This window comes from Camellia sinensis, chromosome 14, assembly GCF_055761805.1.
Source record: "Camellia sinensis isolate YWXY chromosome 14, ASM5576180v1, whole genome shotgun sequence".
NCBI classification, from domain to species: domain Eukaryota; kingdom Viridiplantae; phylum Streptophyta; class Magnoliopsida; order Ericales; family Theaceae; genus Camellia; species Camellia sinensis.
In genome coordinates, this window is record NC_138974.1 from 86,566,336 (window position 1) to 86,588,502 (window position 22,167).

The window sequence follows — 22,167 nt, forward strand, 5'->3', positions numbered from 1 at the left end:
GCATCGGCCACAATATTGGCTTTTCCGGGATGATAGTGTAACTCAAAGTCATAGTCTTCTATGAACTTCATCCACCTCTTCTGCCTCAAATTCAAGTCTTTCTATGTAAACAGATATTTCAAACTCTTATGAATAGAAAACACTTCAAACTTCTCACCATACAAATAATGCCTCCAAATCTTTAAGGCAAAGATCACTGCCACTAACTCTAGGTCATGAGTAAGGTAGTTCCTCTCGTGTGTTTTCAACTGGCATAAGCCATAAGTTACTATCTTCCCATCTTGCATCAAAACACAATCCAAGCCTTTTCGGGAGGCATCACAATACATCGAATAACGCAAACCCCTCTCTGAAATAATCAAAACTGGAGCAGTGGTAAGTCTAACCTTAAGCTCTTAGAACGACTTCTCACAGTCTCACTCCACACAAACTTAGCTTCTTTCCTCGTCAATCTAGTCAATGATGAGGCTAATCTAGAGAAATCCCTCACGAACCGACAGTAGTATCCGGCCAACCCCAAAAAACTAAGGATCTCAAAAGCATTCTTAGGTTGTTCTCAATCTTGTATTGCCTCTATCTTAGATGAATCTCCAACCATCAATTCCCCAAATACCACATGGCCTAAGAACTTAACTTCCCTCGGCCAAAATTCACATTTCCCAAACTTAGCATATAATTTATAGGCTCTAAACAACACAAGTACCACTCGCTCTCCTCCTTAGAGGGTGAGTAAATCAAGATGTCGTCCACAAAGACAACCACGAAGCGGTCTAGGAACTCACAGAAGATCCGATTTATCAAATCTATACACACAGCTGGTGCATTGGTTAGCCCAAAAGGCATCACTAGAAACTTGTAATGGCCATACCATGTACGAAATGTCGTCTTTGTGATATTCGCCTCCCTTACTCTCAACTAGTGATAACGCGATCTCAGGTCTATCTTAGAGAAGCAACAGGACCCTTTCAACTGATCAAACAAATCATCTATATGAGACATTAAGTACTTGCTCTTAGCAGTTACCCGGTTTAACTTCTGGTAATCTATACAATGTCGCAATGCACCATCTTTCTTTTTGGCAAAAAGAGCCGGTGCTCTCTAAAGTGAAGTACTAGGGCAAATAAAACTCTTATCTAACAATTCCTGGAGTTGAATCTTCAATTCACTCAACTCAGCAGGTGCAAATCTATACGGTGCTATAGAAATCAGTGTCGTGCCAGAGACTAAGTCAATAGAGAACTTGATCTCTCAGTGAGGTGGTAAACTAGAAAGATCATCTGGAAAAATATCCGGGTATTTACAAACTACCCTTGGCAACTCAACTCGGACTTCATCATACTCAGTACTTAAGAAATTGGCAAGAATGCAACTAAGCTCACTCTACCCGCGCGGATCATACACCGGTGATAAGACTCTATCCATCCGGTCTCCCAAGAAATAAAAGCACTCACCGCTCAAGGTATATACAGTAATTCTCTAACGGTAGCAGTCTATAACAACCCGATAGGATGACAATTAGTCCATACCCAATATAATGTCAAAACTAGACATATCAATCAATACAAATGCAAAAGAAAGTCAACGACCGACAACCTCTATGTCACAACCCCAACACCCCTGCTTCAAAATAACCTCACCACCAATAGGTGACTCTAAACATATAGGAGATGCTAACTGAGCCAACTCTAACCCCAAAACCGATGCAAATGCAGATGAGATAAATGAATAGGATGCACTCATATCAATCAACACATTAGCAATAGAATTGTAAGACAAGAAGGTAAGGCCATGGTACTAGATCTAGCACAGTAACAGCATACATACGCCCTATAGGTCTCTGCTCAACCTACTCACCTCTTGGAGCATAAGCCTAATGAACTGACTAAGCCGAAAAGGCTCTCTGATTGGCCCTCAAGGCCTGTGTTGACTACGCAGGCCGGTGGCCCTGTGTCTGTCTCGAACTAGACGCACTGGGTGTGCCACCCAACTGAGGGCAAAATCTCTTCATATGCCCCACCTACCCACACTGATAACAAGTGAGTGGCTTCTCTCTCCCTTGACTCTGGCTTTGAGAATGAGCCAAGGACGATGCAGACCGTTGCTCTCCTCCTCTCTACGAGCAAGCTGGAGACTTGTGGCCCAATAGACCACACTTGTAACAAGTAAAATCTCCCTGACCACCTCTCCCAAAACCCGAATCGGCATTGGAAAGGTAGATCTCAACTATACTCCCTGGGACTGCTGTGGGGTAGGACCCCTCTGCCTCTTACTGTCCCCATCAATATCCTGACTCCTTCTAGAGCCCCTAATCCTCTCCTCCTCCATCTGCGTCACGGTCTCTAGATGAGCTGTCGCCTCTACAAGGCGTCCATAATCTCTAATCATGAATCCGGTCACTTTAAACATGAGCCCGGTCCTCAACCTTTTCTCAAACTCCAAACAACAGCGCTCCTCTGTCGCCATTAACTCTGGTATAAACCTAAAGAGGCTAGTAAATATGGCCTCAAACTCGGCCACAAGAGTGTTCAACTGCACCATCTTGGAAAACTGGTCTCTCAACTTCTCTCTAACCGTGGGAGGTAGAAACTTGTCCTGGAAGGCGCTGACAAAAGCCTCCTAAGTCACTCCAATGTGCCCATGCGTATACTTCTACCACTGATCCGCATCTCTCTTCAGCTAGAAGGATGCTAAGGTCACTCTCAACTAGTCGTCCTTGATGCCACACATCTCGAATGTCTTCACTATTTGCTCTAACCACTTATCTGCCTTCAGTGGTTCCTTGGGATCACCTATAAACTCATCTGGATTCGACTGAAAAAACTCTCGCTTCAGAAACAATGGCCCTGCCTCAGCTACTTGAGCCTGAACTTGATTCTCAGCCTTGAGAATGTCCATAGACTCCTATAATGCTCTGGTCATTTCGCAGGCTAAGGTGCCCATCACATGTTGACCAATTGGTTCGGTTACATTGGCCTGACTAACCCCTTCTTCTGGTAAAGACACCTCATGCCTTCTAGGCCTACCACACCTACCACCACCACGTCCACGTCCTCTCTATCAAGCGAGACAAACCCAGTGATAATAACCACTTCCCACAAACCCAAAGTATTCAAACCCAGTACGCTCTGATACCATGTTGTAACACCCCAAAATAAATACGATAGACTTATCTCATAAGCGGAAGTATAATTGAAACAACATGCTTTCATTAATCAGAGTTTAACTTACAAAATGTGATACATGTTTAACTTACAAAATGCTTTCATTTTCATCCTGAATCTACAACATGTGTTACAAGTAATAGATTGAATGAAAGCTAAACAAATACTCATATGTCCTAAAGGCTTATATCTTTCCAAGACTGTGTTTGGTTACAACAAAATGAGTCATAAGCTTAGTACAAATAAATCCCTAGGCTTGTAAAAGGTAAATACAAAATAAATAAAAGTGAGCCTTCAACTCCACAATCCTTCCAAGTTAAGTCCTTGGAGAAGGCATATCACCAGCATTTGAAAATGATTTTTCCCAAGTAGGGTGAGCCAAAGCCCAGTACAAACAATCTACCATAATATATTAATCTTAACAAAGATATAAGTATGATATGCATATACAATGCCCATGGTAAACTCATTCGTATTCTTACAAGATCATAATATGCCAAGTGTCACATCTCAATCCATTTTATCTTAATTCATTTCATGACAATTCATTTCACCTCAATTCATGAGTCAAATCCATTGTTATCCAAACAACCTAACTGAGGCTACAACTTAGTGGTTCCTTAATCACTATAACCATTACAAGAACACTTCAATTTGTCATTTTACGAAAATTTTGTCTACGAGAATCGGCACACATATATACGCGCGGTTTTCGGGACTTTCACCCTGGACACACATGCTAACTTAATTCAATAGAGTCTATCCCTTTTTTTCTTCCAAACATGGAGTGCATCCCCTTGCTCCTCCCAAATATCATACATATGCAATGTATTAAAACATGGTCATATTCAATGACAACTGTTAAGATATTAGTTTTCATTTACCTAATTCTCATGCAATTTTTACAACAATCATAGCTATCCTCCACCGATAGCCCAAAACAGATATACAATCTCCAAAACAGATAAATTATCCAAATTTTCATAGGTGAGAGGTAATACACAACCAACTCCACCATTTATCTAAACATTCATCTAATTTCATATTTCTAATACCAGTTTCATTATTTAAACAAAATAATTATTTGAAACATTTTAAGGAAAAATCCCATTCTCTCCCAAATCCAACCTATGTGTCAAAATCAACAAATTCAACACAACACATCCTCATATCTATACCCATAACCATTTTCAATACCTTCATTTGAAAACCCATTTTTCAATTTTAAACCAAAACCCTAGGTTTGTCTAAAATCTCTCAAATCCCAACATTTCTTACACAATCAACCAATAACTAAGTTAAAAATCATAGAAGAGTGTAGAAAGTCTCTACCTCAAAGTTAGAAGATGAGCAAAGCAAGGAGAAAACCTCAAAGACGCCAAAACTGACTTTTGTATGGATCAAAATGGAGCTCTTGAGATGCTTTACCTTTTTCCCAAAGACACTAGGGTAGAGAAACCAACGGATCTAGGTGAAAATGTAGAGAGAATGTGAGTTCTAGAGAAAGAAGCTCAAAATCTAGGATTTTGAAATGTTTTAGAGAGAGAAAGAGATTAAAAAGTGATGAAAAATGTGGCTGTTACGAACTGATATACGCACAGTCCGCTCAAGTGCAAGAGTTGACACTCGAGCGTCAAACACAAAAGTTGTTCCGTTCAAATGCAAGAAGTGATGCTCGAGCACAGAATGCACACTCCTAGTAGTTTTACAGACAACAGACTAACGCTCGAGCATAAGAAGGGCCGTTCGAGCTGAGCCCGCTCAAGTATAGAATACACTCTTCCAATAGTTTTGCAAACTTGCAAAATACTGAGAGTTCACAAAGCCCACTCGAGTGCAAAAAGTGCCGCTCGAGCAGAGGAGCAGAATTCTGGGCATGAGTTTGGAAACCAAGCAACCAACCTGTCCCAAACGCAACCACAACAATCCTAAAGCCAAATTTAAGGAGATACAAAGGAAGTAAGATATAAATAACAACATGGAACCAAGAAACCCGAGTCCAATATGCAAAAATGTCGAGTTAAAACTGGAATCGCTGTACATATCTACTCAAATCTCTTGTTTGTCAACATTTTTGGGCATCGTTGCACCATTTTTCAGGCAATGATACAAAATACCTAAAATGATCACAAGAAGACATAAGAAACATTATTATATTTTTAGCAGCTCACATTATTTTCTCCAATGTGTTTGTATGCTTTTCGATTTGGGCATGTTTTTCGATTTGGGCACTACAAATTTTCTTCTTTATAAACCCTTCTTCTCTCCATTTTTTATTTTGATGATGTCAAAGAGAGAGAAAAATATGATTTTGACTTTCTATGCATGTGCTTTAATTATATGTTTCAGAGTTATCAAATATTTTGTTGATTTTAATTTTGTGTCAAATACATACGTGTATTGCCATCATCAAAAAGGGGGAGATTGTTAATCCTGTTGTTTAATTTTGATGATGTTTAAAATATTAATTGAGAAATTGTAAATAATATACATATTTTATATTATTTGACACAAAATATTATCTGTTTAAAATATATATTGTATGATACATTTGTTATAAATATCATTTAAATAAAAATATTTTAAAAAATTTTACTATTCATATTTTGAATAATTTGGTTGGTCAATATTTATCTTTTGACAAATTTAATGTGATTGTCTTTTTTGAATAAAATTGTATTATATCCTTTTGATACATATTGCACCGAATTCAAATTAATTTTGCATCTTATTGTATGTAGGACACACCCATGTATTGCGTATCATGAGCAACTATTTTATATCTTTTAAATATATTATGTAATATAATATAATATATTACTAGGTAGGCAATGCATACTTTACATATATATATATATATATATATATATATTATAATAAAAAAGAAGAAAAAGATTGAGTAAATCATTTCATATTTGGCCTGTTTCAATTCAAAGTTTTGAATATTATAATATAATATTTATAATGTTCAACTTGCCTACAAGAGAAAAAGATGGTTCCATGTTTGAAAAAAAGAAAAAGATAGTTGTACTTTTATCATCATTTCAATCATTATCTTTTACTGTCTATTTGAAATCAAGGAGTATCAGGAGCATCTGTTCTGTTAAGAGCTCTGTCAACGGACAGATTTCTGGGTATAAATAGAAGTGTTTTGTGTGAAGAAAAATAGAAAACTTGAAGAGAAAAAATCTATGTACTCCAAAATTCTGAGTGTATTTTGTACTCTACTTTTTCACTTTCAGATCTAAGTGTTGTCTTTGTTCTTACACTTTCATATATACTCTTTGTGAGAAAATTATTGTAAAAGAGGGTTAAAGTATCTATTATTTTTATTCATTATTTTGTGAGAGAAATTCTGTAACGGTGAGGCATTTATTGTTGAGTGAGGCTCAACAGATAAGAGTAAGACTTATGTAAAATCCATAAGCTTGGTAAAGCTTTGGTGCTCAATTGATTTATTTTGATAGTGAAGAAATTCTCGAGGAGGATCTTTGAGGAGTGGACGTAGATCGGCTTGTTGAACCACTATAAATCTCTGTGTTTGATTTTCTTTCCCTATCTTCTTTATTTTTATATTGATTATTATTGCTTCGTTTTTATTTGTTAAAATTTGAATATTTAGGTTAATATATTTAACATTGTGAAATTATTTTTAATAACTCAATTCACCCCCATCTTGGGTTGCCTACCTAGGATAACAGTGAGGTAAGTATAAAATCATGTCAAACATTGTATGTATTTTATTTATATAAGATTTTTTTTAATCTTTTGAATATTTTATTTATATTTGTTAGGAAAAAAGAAAAGAAAAGGCCAACCCAATGTTTAAGGGAAAAGAAAATGTGGTTTCTTTTGACAAGAGAATGACAAATGCATCTCAAGTGGTATATATTCTTTTTAAAAAAATATAAAGCAAAACTAATCAAAATTTTGAATAGTTAAAAGCTATGACTGTATAAAATGAATTTGTTATTTTATGTTATTTTTGTAGAATGATTATAATATGTTTTCTTATAACTTGCTATTATTTGTATGTGTTTTTCAAATTTATTTATTTTTATTTTGCATGGATATATGTGCATTTATAATGTACCATCCACAAGTTGCTACTTATATGAAGAGAATAGGGAAAAAAGAAATGAAGGAATAAAGAAAAAAATATATAATAAAAAGAGAAACTAAATAAGATAAGTTCTAAATTCTTATTTATTTTTTTAACAAAAAACAAAATGCATGAAGAAAGAACGAAAGAAATAAAGATAACACTATTAAAGGTATAAAATAAATAAAATATAAAGCAAAATTAAGAGAAAAGAAAGAAACAAGAAGATATTTTCATTTCAAGCACATAGTATTCACATATTTTGCACGAATGATAAAAATATTTTCATTTTGGGCACAAAATGATAATGTAATATCAAAAGCTGCACTAGCCCAACGAACTTCGCGAGAGCGTGAAAAAAATGAAAAGTCATACTTTGAATTTCAATGCTTGCAACGAGAACAAAAGGGATCAAAAGAATGTATTCAACCAAGGCAACCTTCTTTAATACCAATTCATCGCAATCGTGCTTGCCTAGAATGGGAAACAATAACGAAAGATTCTCATTTGGCACAAAAATGAACAATGGTTACTCATCATCTACATGTTCGTTTTCTATGCCAAGCACATGTCTAATCTTGAAATAAATACTTTTACTCCTACCGTTTTGTTTTATAGAATTTTATTTATACACAAATATTCATAGGTCTACTCCTATAATCGATTTCTTCAAGAAGATCTATGTATTAATGATGAATTAGAAGATATACCTGTGAATACATCAATTGATGCCTGGGCACACAAAGATTCTTGCTGCCATTATCTTGGCAAGATGGATGTATTATGTTCTTATTGTTCAGCCTTACATTGAATGGAAGAAAAATTGACAAAATCATCTATGAAGCGTCCCTTATTCAGAAGTTACTGTTTGGAAGGAATGATTAGGCTACCTCTACTTATTACACCTCTTCCACCACTTCAAGCGTTGTATGATAGGAATAATGATCAATCAAAATCCTTTCGAAGTTATACTCGAGTATACAATGTAGCCAATGCTTTTACGAGTCTTGGTGCTATATTGGATCCTAGAGTACTTAGTGGAAGGGTCCCTACATCATTCACAATTCATGGGGAATTGTGACATCGAACAAGATCACTTCAACCAAAACTAGGGCAAAATGCGAGTTATGCTCAACTATATATCTATGACCTTGATTCAGCTTTAAAAATTCGTAATCGTAGAAATCCTAACTTGAGAAGGGATGTTTTCAAAACTATTCAGGATAGTTTGTTGCAAGTCAATGCATTTGTAGATAAATTTCTCCAGGCTCGTGCCATTTTAAATCAATTAGACTTGGCAGGACACAATTTACCTGCTCATCTTCATTATAATTGAACAATTGATTGACATCGGTATAACCTACCAACTGTAGATGAGATTGTGATTGTAATATTAGGTGATGGAACAAAGATAAGTGGAATAAAAGATATTATCTTACGTTTCCGAGGAAATAATGAGTTGATGCAAATTAATGAATGTCATTCAGCATAATTGCCATTAAATTATGTTTTATTATTTCCATATGGTGAGCTTGGATGAGAACCTGAGTAGAAATTGTGGAACGTTCAGTATGATCGACCTTCAATTGATCGACTTACTCAAATGGATTTTTATAGTTATCGTTTATTTGAACGACCCACAGAGTATTCAATAATTTTGAGAGCTGAGAAACTATTTCAAGAGTTTTTGGTAGATGCTTGGGCCGCAACTAAGCAAAATTGATTGACATGCAACAAGCTTAATCAAGGGAAATTTCGGGTTAAGCTTCACCAAGAGTTGTCAAATATTGATCCAGATTATGTGTGACCTGGTCAAATTGGTAAAAGGTTTGTTTTGCTATCTTCATTTAGTGGTAGTCCTAGACATATGTTTGAAATCTTTCAAGATTTAATGGCTATCACGTGATACAACCAACACCTATATATGTTTCTCACCATGATTGCAAATCCCAACTGGCCATAAATTATGTCATGACCCAAATCCGCCCCTAAAAGTTTGGTTTATAACTAACCAGTAATTACACAATTACTTACGGCCTTATACAGAAAACAAATATTTTTAATAATGGGGCCTTAAGCGGAAGCAAATAGTATAAATAACGTCTATTGAACATTACTTAAATGATCAGGATAAACTCTCATATACATATCATGATTTCCAAATGTAACTTATATATGCGTAGGAGTCATCAACATTAATTTTACATATTCACAAACCCATTTACAAAAACCAAACAAAAGACTTAACATAAAACATAACACCAAAAAGACAAAAGCTCCATCTTGGAAGCTTGGCATGACAGGTCCACATAGACAATTCCTGAGGCTGACTCTAAGGCTGATCTCCCTACTGATCACCTACATACACATAAAATAGGGAGTGAGCGAAGCTCAATGAGTAATAACAATTCAAAGGGTTAATAAATGAGTTTGAATCAAAGAAAGTATTTAACATAAAACCATAAGTTTTCAGAAGTAAAAACGATCAATAGTTTTCTTCATATTCAAATTTGACAATCGGTCTCGGGTCCAACATGATACGGAGCGACCTCAGGTCGAACCATATAGAACAACCTCAAGCCCAATTATACAAGACAACCTCGGGCCCAAACATACAAAACAACCTCAGGTCTAATATGCAAAATGGCCCCGACCCAATCACATCACAAAACGACGTTATGCCCAACATATTATAGAACAGCATCGGGCCCAACATATTACAGAATGGCCTCAGGCCCAATCATATTACAAAATAGCCTCGGGCCTAATCATATTACAGAATGGTCTCGGGCCCAATCATATTATAAAATGGCCTCGGGCCCACCATATTACAGAACAGCCTCAGGCCCAATCATATTACAAAATGGCCTTGGGCCCAATCATGTTCCAAAACGGCCTCGGGCCCAACATATTACAAAATGGTCTCGAGCCCAATCATATTCCAAAACGGCCTCGAACCTAATATATCACCGAATGGCCTCAGGCCCAATCATATTACAAAATGGCCTCGGGTCCACATATCATTCATTCAGTAACATTCATAAAGCATTCTATAACATTCGTAAAGCATTTATCGAAGGTCATTCATATCATAACATAATACAATTTTAGAAATATATATGTGTATATGCCTTCATCTTGTTCCAAAATAATAATTAAGAACATATTTTTACAAACTTATTACTCACAGTGATTTAAGCCTTCATAATAAAGCGTTCTATAACATTCGTAAAGCAGTTGTCGAAGGTCATTCATATCATAACATAATACAATTTCATAAATATATATGCCTTCATTTTGTTCCAAAAAAATAATTAAGAACATATCTTTACAAACTTATTACTCACAGTGATTTAGGCCTTGCGATGATTCCTCATGCAGACAACCTACTCAACACATCACACATACAAATTCGATAAACAATACGTTCAATTTCGGGCTCTTGTCTTTTTAATTAATCACGTTATTTCTCAATACGTTTCTAATTATCTTTCATTTCTCCAAAGGGTCTAAATAAGGTCGAAAACACATTTAGATGGTCGGAAAGGTTAACAAAAGTCAACATAATTTTTCCTATTTTCCACACGTGCAAAAGTCCCTGGTCGTACGTGTGGGCCGCACGTGCAATTCAAACAGTGTGTGAACCTCTGTTCTGCCCTGTGTTTTGCACGTGCAGGGCTCACAGCCGCACATGCGATTTTGGGTAAATTTGAGCAATTCGAAATTAGTTCAAAGCTCATGTTTCCAAACTCATTTTCAAGCCCAAATTCATGCAAAACTACCTCAAAAACATGATATACTAACATAATTAAAGTGTAATTCAAGCTCAATTGAATCAAACTTGCTTTAATTTCAAATTCAAAGTCCAAGCTTCCATGAATTCAAAGATTTCAACATTTAAGCTTCATATTCAAGTAAATTCATCTCTTGCATGGTTGGATTTCACTCATAACTCTTTTGCATGTAAACCCTAGAGCTCATTTCATGTATAATTCTCAACACTGAACTCAAATCAAGCAAATTCAAATTATTAAGGTTCAATTTCATGAATTAAGCTCAATTAAACTCACAACTCAAAACCCTAGCTCAATTAGGTGTTTAATCTTCATTTTAATCCTTGAATTCAAACAAATAATGAGTTAATTTCTTGAGTTCTACTTCAGTTTCTTCAATTCTCCTATTCCTCTTCCAAGTTCCCTAGCTTTCTTCTTTTCCTCTCTTGAACTCTCTTATTTTCTCTCTTTGTTTAGCTCCAGCACATTTTGGTTGAGCTCCTAAGGCTCTTCACTAAGTCAATACATATATAAGGATCCTTAATTAACTTTACTTAGATTAGATTAATTATTGATCAGGCTTAATCAAGCAAAACTTAAGCTAATCAATCTAAAATTAAGTTTAATTGATTTAAATTTAATTAATTTATTTTGAATCAAATTTTTATCAAACTTCTCATTAAGCTCTAAAAATTATATGAGGTTGTTTGGGATGATCTAAATAAGTGTACTTTTTAATTTTTTACGAAAAGATGTGCAGAAAAGTAGAGACGTGATATGACCCAAAAAAGATAAAAAGATAAAAAAAAAATGTACTTATATAGTGTACCCCAAACCAATACAAATAATTAATCAATTTTGGTGTTTGACACCTCTAAGACTTTCAATTTTCAATTCAAAGTTGAAATCACAACAGGTTTTCCTACGAACAACAGATATAGATCCAAAAATATATGAATTACATAATTAAACATACAAATTCACATCAAATACATAACCACATGTCTAATTAAGGAATTATAGTATAATACGGGGGTAGAGTTATCACAAATTACTTCAACATTATTACCACATCAAAACCTTATTGATCGTCCTGATTTAATGGCCTGTGTTTTTGAGTTTAAGAGAAAGTGTTGATGAAAGAGATAGAAACAGATAAAGTGTTTGGAAATAAAGTTGTACATATTTTTACAATTGAATTTAAAAAATGAGACCTCCCTCATATGCATGCACTTTTATTTCTTAAGGGTCCAGACAAAATTCGGACATATGCTCCAGTAGACAAATTGGTCTGTATAGAATTTTCAGACTCAAAAGATGATCATATGCTTTTTAAAATTGTCAAATGTTGTATGGTACATGGACCATGTAGTGCTCGAAATTTGCAAGCACTATGTATGGAAAATAGTAGAGACACCCCTGAGTTTTCACATAAACAACAACTATGGATCAAGATAGATATCTATCGTCGTCATAATGGTCAAGTACATATTGTGAGGGGCCAAGAAGTTGATAACATGGATGTCATACCATACAATGCATATCTTTCTAAACTTTTCAACTATCATATAAATGTGGAAGTTTGTGTCAGAATGAGATGTGTCAAGTATATACATAAGTACATTTATAAGGGTTATGATTTCACAATGATGGTGTTAGGATTAATAAATGAAATTCAATAATATCTCGATGCAAGGTATATTGGACCTTTAGAAGTAGCTTGGCGAATATTTGGTCATCCTTTGCATACAAAGATGCCAATAGTTATACGATTGGCACTTCATTTACCTGGAATGCATCGCGTTATTTTTAACCTAGAAGAGTCATTAGAAACAATTCAATCTAGAGTTGGTCAACCAATGTCAACTCTTACTGGCTTCTTTGCAAATTGTGCTACCAGTGAAGATGAATGTCCATTCACTTATCAAGACTTTCCATAACATTTTGTTTGGCTCAAGTCGGAAAAGATATGGAAATCAAGAGAAAGAGGATATGCAATTGGTAGAATGTACTTTTGCTAGACCTAATTGTGGTAAAAGATTTTATTTGTGTTTGTTACTAATTGTTGTCAAAGGACCAAAGTCGTTTCACTCTTTACGCATGGTAGATAATGTTGTACATGATATAGTTAAATCAACATGTGTTGCAAGGGCTTTTAGAAGATGATGAAGAATGGATACAATGCTTGAAAGAGGCTGCAATTATGAAAACTGGATACTAATTGAGAAGATTGTTTAGTATTATTCTCATCCAGTGCTCTCCATGAAATCCATGTACATTATGGAATCAATTCTCAACGCATATATGTGATGATCTTGTATATAAGATTCATATATTATTTGCCATTTCTAACCCAACTGAGGCTTAAATTGAAGGTTATGGTCTCCATTTTTTGAATCAAATGCTTCATGAATCAAACAAAAGTTTAATTAACTTCCCACTCATGCCACAACCTACTTCAAATTGGAGTGCAGTAGTTGGCAATTGATTAATATTCGAATATCAACAACTGCAAAGTGAGGCACAATAGGCAAATCCATAAATTGCTATTGATTGTCTCAACAATGGACAGCGGAATGCTTATAACACAATCACTTCTTTAGTTTTTCAAAATAAATAAACTATTGCATTAAAATGTCGTAGCCTTGGACATATTGTTATTACTGTAGCTTCATCTGGAATTGCATCATTGTTATTGGTAGGAGATCACACTGCACACTTAACATTTAACATTTTCCATTCCGTTAGATGTCTTGAAAAATTTACTTTGTGGGTTAAGCAAACAATCATTACAAGCTGAGTTGTTTAGAGAAACAAAACTCATAATTTGGGATGAAGTTCCTTTGCAATATAGATATTGTGTTGAGCCGGTTGATCGTATATTGGTGGATATTTGTGATAGTGAAAAACCATTTGGGGGTATTACTGTTGTTTTTAATAGAGACTTTTGACAAATTTTACTAGTTATACCTAAAGGAGTTTGTGAGCAAATTGTGAATGCGTCATCAGTAAGACACTTTATTCTATGGAAGCATATACATATCTTAACTTTGGATTTGAATACACGCTTGAATCATGAAGATCATAAAAATGCTAATTTTACAAATTTCTTAATAGAGGTAACACTACTTTAACCTTTTTCTTTATTATATAAATTATGCTTACACTCATATATATATATATATATATATATTTTATTGATTTCACTTTTCTTTTCTTTTTTTATATACTGGAACCAATTCTCAAGAAATCATCAACCTTCCATCAACAATATACAAATGTCAAGATTTGAATGAATTACTCTCTGTAGTTTACCTACAGTTGAATATGATAGAGACGTCGACCCCAACATTTTCAACTGAACGCACAATTCTATCTGCGCGTAACGATGATGTCAGTGACATTAATGCCACTGCATTGAATATCTTTCCAGGGAGATTATATACTTATCTTACAGCAGATAAAATGTCTGAAGATAATTAAATTAATTCTACTATTACGAATAGATATCCTAATGAATGTTTAAATTCATTGGATCCTCTTGGGCCACCAACTTTTAAGTTAGAGTTGAAAGTGGGTTGTCCTATAATATTGTTAAGAAACATTGTACCGAAAGATGAACTATGTAATGGTACAAGATTGATGGTCATTAGGCGTGACACTCGCATAATTGAAGCTCAAATTTTAACTGGAGAGAAGTTTAGCAATTTGGCATTCATACCAAAGATATCTTTGACACCATCTTCTTCAAAAATGCCTTTTCAAATGACAAGACGTCAATTTCCAGTTCGATTGGCATATGCTTTGATCATTAATAAATCTCAAGGACAATTTGTGAATTTGTTAAGGTTGATTTGTGCATACCAGTGTTTAGTAATGGACAATTATGCGGCATTGTCCAGATGTACATCCTTTGATCGTATAATTCCTAAAGATAGTTTGGATTCTATTACAAATATTATTTTTCTTGAAGTGTTGTCGTAGTGTTCCATGTAGATTAAATCATGTTTTATCAAAATGTAACCATGTAAATTTATTTCTATTGATTATATAACTTTTTTTTTATAAAATTTTAATTTAATAATAATTAAAAATATGGACTTTTGTAAGATTAGATCGAAAAATCTATAGAGTTTAAAAGGAGAAATACGACTAGCTTGCTTCGATGGGGATGTAATAAGATAATTTCAATCTCAAAGTGTTTTGATATGTATATTTCCAACAAATATACTAATCTATATTTTTTTATTTCCTCAAATTACCAAATTGTTGTGCATCTTCTTCATTGGAGATACATATAAGTTGATACAAAGACTTTTTGAAAAGTAATAAGGAGGAAGTTTAGGCAAACACATGTTTGAAGACATGTTATTGACACATCTTTTGTAAAACATATCTATTTTGGAAAGTTTTAACCCACTTTTTGGAAAGTTTTAACCCATTCTTTTGGTGTATGACAATATGATGTTTATTTTTCTTATGTATTCATAATTTGATTGGCAGCAGTAGCACTAATTGGTGTGCATTTTAATTTTAATTTTATTTAGATTGCAAAGCACTAGCTGATGTGCATTATTTGATATTTTTTTTTATATATTTGATTTGTTTGAAATTGTATAGTACGGTCTACTATGCATTGTTTGATGTTTAATTTTCAATTTAATTTGATGAGATTGCAGAACACTTACTGATGTGCTTTATGTGATATTTAGGCCTTGTTTGGGAACAGGCTAATTTAGTAACTTTTTAGCTATTTGGCTAAAATATGAGTTAAAAAAAACTAGTGTGTTTGGGATGATTTTTTGACTTTTTACGAAAAGATGTGCAAAAAGTAGAGAGAAAAGAGAATCTTTCACTTTTTGGTATGGGTTGTTGGCTTTTTGATTTTTTTGGTGACTTTTTGACTTTTTAGCTAAATGGGTCGCTTCCCAAACAGTATTTTTTTTTTCTTTTAATTATAGAACTTTAACAAGTACACAATAGCTTTGATTTCTGTATTTTATTCAGTGTTTACAAATTTTTTTATACTTGCTATTATATTTTGATATACAATATGAACATTATAAATCTTATATGTTTGTTTCTTAATTTACATTAAGGATAGGGGAATTATTTATTTTTTTTGAATTTTGTAGAGTATTGTTACAAGTTCTTTTATAAGAAAAATATTTTAATATATTTTTCAATATTTTTTTTTAAAAAAAATGACACAAACCTTATAAATTTCAACATAATAAATATAAATTATAATTATATTTTGATTATAACATTATTTATATTGTACCTTTAAACACGGAAGTACATTTCTAATTCAAAATTAAAATCAAAATCAAAATTTATATTTTACAAAATTAATAGCATATCCGTCGGGCGGGCTTACACGCCTACTATATATGTGTGTGTGTTTGTGTGTGTGCCCCTCTCGCGGCCCTCTCGTATCTTCTCGCAGTGTTGCCGGCAATCGCAGCGGCGGCGGAGCAGCGACACCACCGTCGCACAGCGAATTACTGACTCTCACTAACATCAGGTTTCTCTCTCTATCTCTCGCGGTGTTGAAATTTGGACTATCTAACTCAAGACTGCTTAAGATGTCCCCAATATTATGGTTCTTAGCTTTTGTTTTGGAATTGCATGACCTATGACTATCACAATATTGCAATGCAATTTCTTTGCTAATTATGGTTGCTTAGATGAAAAAAGCTTTATACTTGGTTTTTATGATTCATGCTTGTTTAATTTTATTATCAGTATGAGCTAGATTTATTAGTTATGTAGTTCCAGTAATTTTTACTTGCTAAATTCATTGAATTTAAAATATATATATATATATATATATTGAAAATTAGTCATGAATTGGGTTAATGGGTTTTGTCTAACCATGTGTTAATCGTGTCCTTGCAAATTACTTTAGTTCGTGCAATCTTAGTCTATTGATTTTGTTAGCAGTGGTAAATTATATGTGGGAATGTTTGAATGATCAGTTAATTCTTTTGATAATTGATGCAATAGTTTTGTCTGCTGGGGAAATTAACATATTTCTCCAGTTGAATATAAAATTTGTATGCATTAGTGTTTCTGTTTCCAGATCCTAGACGAAAAGTAGAATTCAGAAAATATTTGAAACTGCAGGAATTTGATAGCTAAACTAACATATTTGTGTTCAGTGGATGCACCATTTCACGTATTCCTGTTTAGATGACATGTAAAGTCCTTAAAACATCTACTTCAAGAACTGGCTTCCTTGTTTTTTCTATTTTGACTGGGTGAACCTTTTTCGGAGCAGCTAACATCTCTACGTTTTACCGACTTGCAAATATCAGGATTTAATATGCATTTAACTGCCTTATTTGATAAATATTCACCTGATCTCACTCTCTCATTTATTCCCTCTAGGGCTTGGTTTGTGTGTGCATGTTTTGGTTTTCTTAATCAAGACTAGAATATATTAATTAGTTTTTTTTAACATTCTTTAACTGGTTGCTCTGAATCTTTTGACGACCCAATTGCTCTCCACACTTTGTTTCACATCAGGTTTTCTTATACGCATCAAGATTAAGATCTAGCTTAATAGAATGGATCCTAGATACACTGGAGAAATCTTGAGGTAAACCCCTTTCAAATTGTGTATTCCTTTATTATTTCGTTACCTATTGATACATATACATGAATATGTGAGTTGTCTTCATCTGATTTATGTTATGTGCAGGCATTTGGAGAAGCAGGATGAGCTCCTTATGGATGCCTATAGGTCAATGTCGCATGAAGTGCATAAACTTCAGGTTCTTTCTTGAATCTTTACTTTTTTAAATTACCTTGTTGTACATACCTGTGAGTTAGTTTTTCCTTCAATGTGTGAATCTTCGCTGAAAATATATTATGTATAAACCTATTATAAGATATATGTAGTTAATAAAATGCATGCTTGACTGTGCACAATTTCTGAGATTGCATGGTTTAAATGAAAATATAAACATGACTAGAACAGATTATTGCGTTCTTTGGGGCTGTAGGTCAATTTAATTCTTGAAGGTTGAATCATGCCAAAGATAAACTGCTCTTTTGTGACCAAAGTTAGGTATAATGAAACTCCAAGAGTAAAATTTGTGAACCATTGTGCACAGTAATATAAGCAAAAGATTTTTAATATAAAAAACATTGACTCCCTTCTTCCACCCTCTCCCATTTTGTTTCCATGCGGTGCTTTACCATGGAGATGTAACACTTGGGAACGTGGTAAAGCTGGAGAAACAAAGTTATGAAGAACTATGAATGGTAGGGCATAGGAATGTTCTATTGGCAGGCCATAAAGGGGGTTATGTTGTTCCACGGGGGTAAATTTGTATAATACAAAATCCTAAAGTGAGGGGTGACCATTGGTTCAATGGTAAAACTTTGGTTTAATAACCTTAAGGTTATGGGTTCAAATCACGGGGCAACCACTTTGTGCACTATGCCAGAGGTTAGGTGTGTACCTAATCTTTTTCCTCCCAAACACACATTAATGTGTACTAATTGAGCGTTAATTTTTTTTTTTTTTTTTTACAAAATCCTAAAATGCATCAAGCAAAACAATATACAAATACATAGCTTGGACCAGAGATGCATATAAAAGATTAACAATCCCTCGCGTAATTTAGGATACAAAATTAAGAGGAGTCTAGTAAACAAGTAGATGAAGTTTTGATATCAATGTTAGAAAGAAACATAAACAGTTACGTAGAAAGATGTCATAATATAGCATTTTGGATTAACTTCTTTGTCCAAAACTTGATGTGTTTTTAAAGACGTCATCCACACTTCACAGTACCATTGGATTAAACCTAGCAGGGAGGTGCATTCTGGCTAACCACTCTGAGAACTTCAGGGATTAGGCCTCGTTTGGGAATAGACTATTTTAGTAAATTTTTGGTTTTTTAGTTAAAATCTGAGATAAAAAAAAAAGAAAAAAAGAAAGAAAGTATATTTGGAATGACTATGACTTTTTGGTTTTTTACGAAAAGATATGCAAAAAATAGAGAGAAAATGGAATCTTTGACTTTTTGGTAGAGATTGTTGGTTTTTTAATTTTTTTAGTAACTTTTAGACTAAAATAGTGAATTGCCAAACGAGGCCTTAGTCTAATATATAGTAGCAACAACCTCATTTCTACTGTCAAGTATGTCTTGCAACAATTATCCTACTTAAGTAGGATGCGACATATATATCATCACACCACATTGGTGCCTCTAGTTACAGACATAAAGTGACTCCTGCAAAGTTCCATAAGATCACATATGAGTTCTTATTCATGAGACCTTCAAATCCCAGATGCATACTAAAAAAAACTGCATCCTCTTTTATTTATTTTTTTGCTAGCTTTTGGACTTATCATTGGTACGTACTTCCTGGAGTTCCCCTTTACATGGATTTTGTTGCAGGCCATTCAACAAATCACAAGTTTCTAATGTATATAGTTTTTTTAGTGACCTTGTTTGTTTGCTTTTGTTGATTTTAATAGAGTGATGCGAACTTTTATTAATATTTGCAGGTAGAGGAAGAAATGCTGATGCGCAAGTTCTTTGAACTCATGTCACCTCAATGTCTAAACAAAATGGTATGTCCATTCCCTAGAGTTCTATCCTTATACTAGACTTGCAAATTGCGGTCTTGTGTAGAAAGCTAACCATGTTTTCTGCAAAATCACGATTCCCATGGAAACATGATGAATTACATATGGTTTATATTCCTAATATCACACAAGCATGTCTAGTATGCTATCCTATCCATGCACACCAAAATGATTGCAGTTTTTTTTGGCCCCTCTGATACTGCAATTTTGTAGAAATGATTGATTTGTTGTATGTCGAGTTTATCTGATCTTCTACTCTCTTTGCAGAACGGGGAAGATGATACTAAAGTTTCAGATGACAGCAAGAAGGGGCAATCGAGCGCTTTGATCACTGTCAGTAGCACTGAACAATAACTTTCAGAGATATTAATGTTAAACAAAATTAATTCTTGCTGATTTATGATTTCTTTTCGAGCATAGACAAACTTTGCAGAATTTGTATTGGAGACAAAAGGCATGCCAAGTTTGTAGTCATCGTATAGGTTTCTTGACATGCTAATAGTTCTGCTTGAAATGTAAAGCTTCTGCGCACTCTTATTTGGCATTCTCATGGAACTGTAATGCTGTGTTTGGTTGAGGAATTTGAGAAAGGATTTAGGGTTGGTTTGGGGTGTCCTAAAAAAGTGCACTTTTTGTCTTTTTACGAAAAGATGTGCAGAAAAGTAGAGAGGTGATGTGATGGAAAAAAGATAAAAAGATAAAAAGATGGATTATATAGTAGATGCCAAACCAGGCCTTAGAAAGAGAAATGGAAAAGGTAGGTGAAATGTGAAAAAAATATGCCCACATTTCACATAGTTTCACATACCTTTTCTCTTTCTCTTTCCAAATTCCTTCCTAAGTCTCCCAACCAAACACAGCGTAATAGTTCCCAATCTTTCGGAAACACCACACTTGTAGTACGAGTTATTTAAACCCATGTCATTTTCAAACAAAATTTTAAAATACGAGTTGTATTTAATTATTGTTCAAACCCAGGTCGACTTCATTTTAAAAGTGTTTTTCAAAAAAAATCTGAGTCGGTACCCTCCATCCCCAATTCACCATAAGCTCCAAAGAAATTACTTATGTAAGCACCTGAAGCTAATAGGGGCCATATTGATGGAATTGGACTTAAGGATGGGATTTACTCATAGTTAATCACATTACCAAACTCTTATTATTATTATTAAGCTATATGATTTTTAAACTCTCTTTTTTTTCTTCTTCTTAATTTCATGAAAATCTGTGTATAAGAGAATAAATTATTGACATTGTTTGCTACAAATACTTGACATAACTCAGAAATTGTTGACAATTTTTGAAGTTTAAGATGTAACTCAAAAATTGTTGCAACAGGAATTTCAAATACAAAATATTGTCATTAGAATAAAATTTATTTAAACGTTTGCAAATATCTTTAATTTTAAAAGGCCTATAGTTATTATTAGGATTTAAAACAGAATTGAAAAATATATGACTTTAAATTTGTTGCTTAATTATTGAAATAAGTGATACATGGTTTAAATATCAATGATATTTAATAGTAATATGATTTCTTTGATGATGGTCATGATCTCAACCGGTTGTATGAGCACTCCTATTAGGAGCATCTTTCATTTTTTTCTTCCTAATTATTTTTGCCCCATATTGATTAGTAATGAATTTTGAATTACAGTTGTGTGATAAAGAAAATAAACTAACAATTAATAAATAATGGCCACAAAATGGATCGACCAGAATTGATGCTATGGTTCCAAAACTATTCTGCCGGTTTTATAACCACTAGACGATCCACTTATTTTTACTTAAAATAAAAATTATCTTGTTGCGTGTGTCAATTTTCGATCACACTGCCAACTTAGTACTCAACTGGAGAACACCGGCAAAATAGAGTAAGCCCGAACGACCTGCAACAGAAAGAAGAGTTTTCGGCGGTGGCTCGTCCACCACGGGGGTACTACGACGATCAAGTCAGTATATCTCTCAAAGATAGAAAATAGTGCTAAACTCATTGGACAAAGTATAAAAGACATACCTTAGACCCATGGGAGTGCCTTCCTTTTATAGCCAACATAATCCTAGTCCCAATAGAAGCCTAGCTCTAATGGACTTAGGATTACTGCTAACATTGGACTCCCAGTAGGATTAGGATAAACTCTCTAAGAGTCCTATTTTTATCCAAACTGAAGTCTTCTCTCATTTTAGAACTCTTGTTCCTTATTCGCTTATCTCGGATTCCGACATATTCACAGATAACCTCGGCTTAGCTGAGTTCATCTCGGCATCATGACCAAGACACGTGGCACCTCGGCTGGCACTTCGGTGACACCTCGACCACGTGTTGTCATTCAAAAATTATGTCCCCACAACTACCCCCTAGGTTCTATTACCTCGACATCCTGAGGTGATGGAACCTATATCATTCCTTCCTTTAATCATGACTCCGGTTTAACTTCAACTTGTAAACTTTTCTCAAGTTTCAACAAGTGTTAAACATCATCTCGATTTAATTTCAACTTGTAAACTTTTCTCAAGTTTCAA

At 34.0% G+C, this 22,167-nt stretch overlaps 1 long non-coding RNA gene across 1 annotated transcript; it reads left to right on the forward strand.

Moving 5' to 3' along the window:
- Positions 1–16,338: 16,338 nt before the first annotated feature.
- LOC145807426 (uncharacterized) lies at positions 16,339–20,181 on the forward strand. Its single transcript, XR_014350500.1, has 5 exons — positions 16,339–16,563; positions 17,568–17,640; positions 17,743–17,815; positions 19,564–19,629; positions 19,912–20,181. It is a non-coding gene; the product is annotated as an uncharacterized LOC145807426 (long non-coding RNA).
- Positions 20,182–22,167: the final 1,986 nt, after the last annotated feature.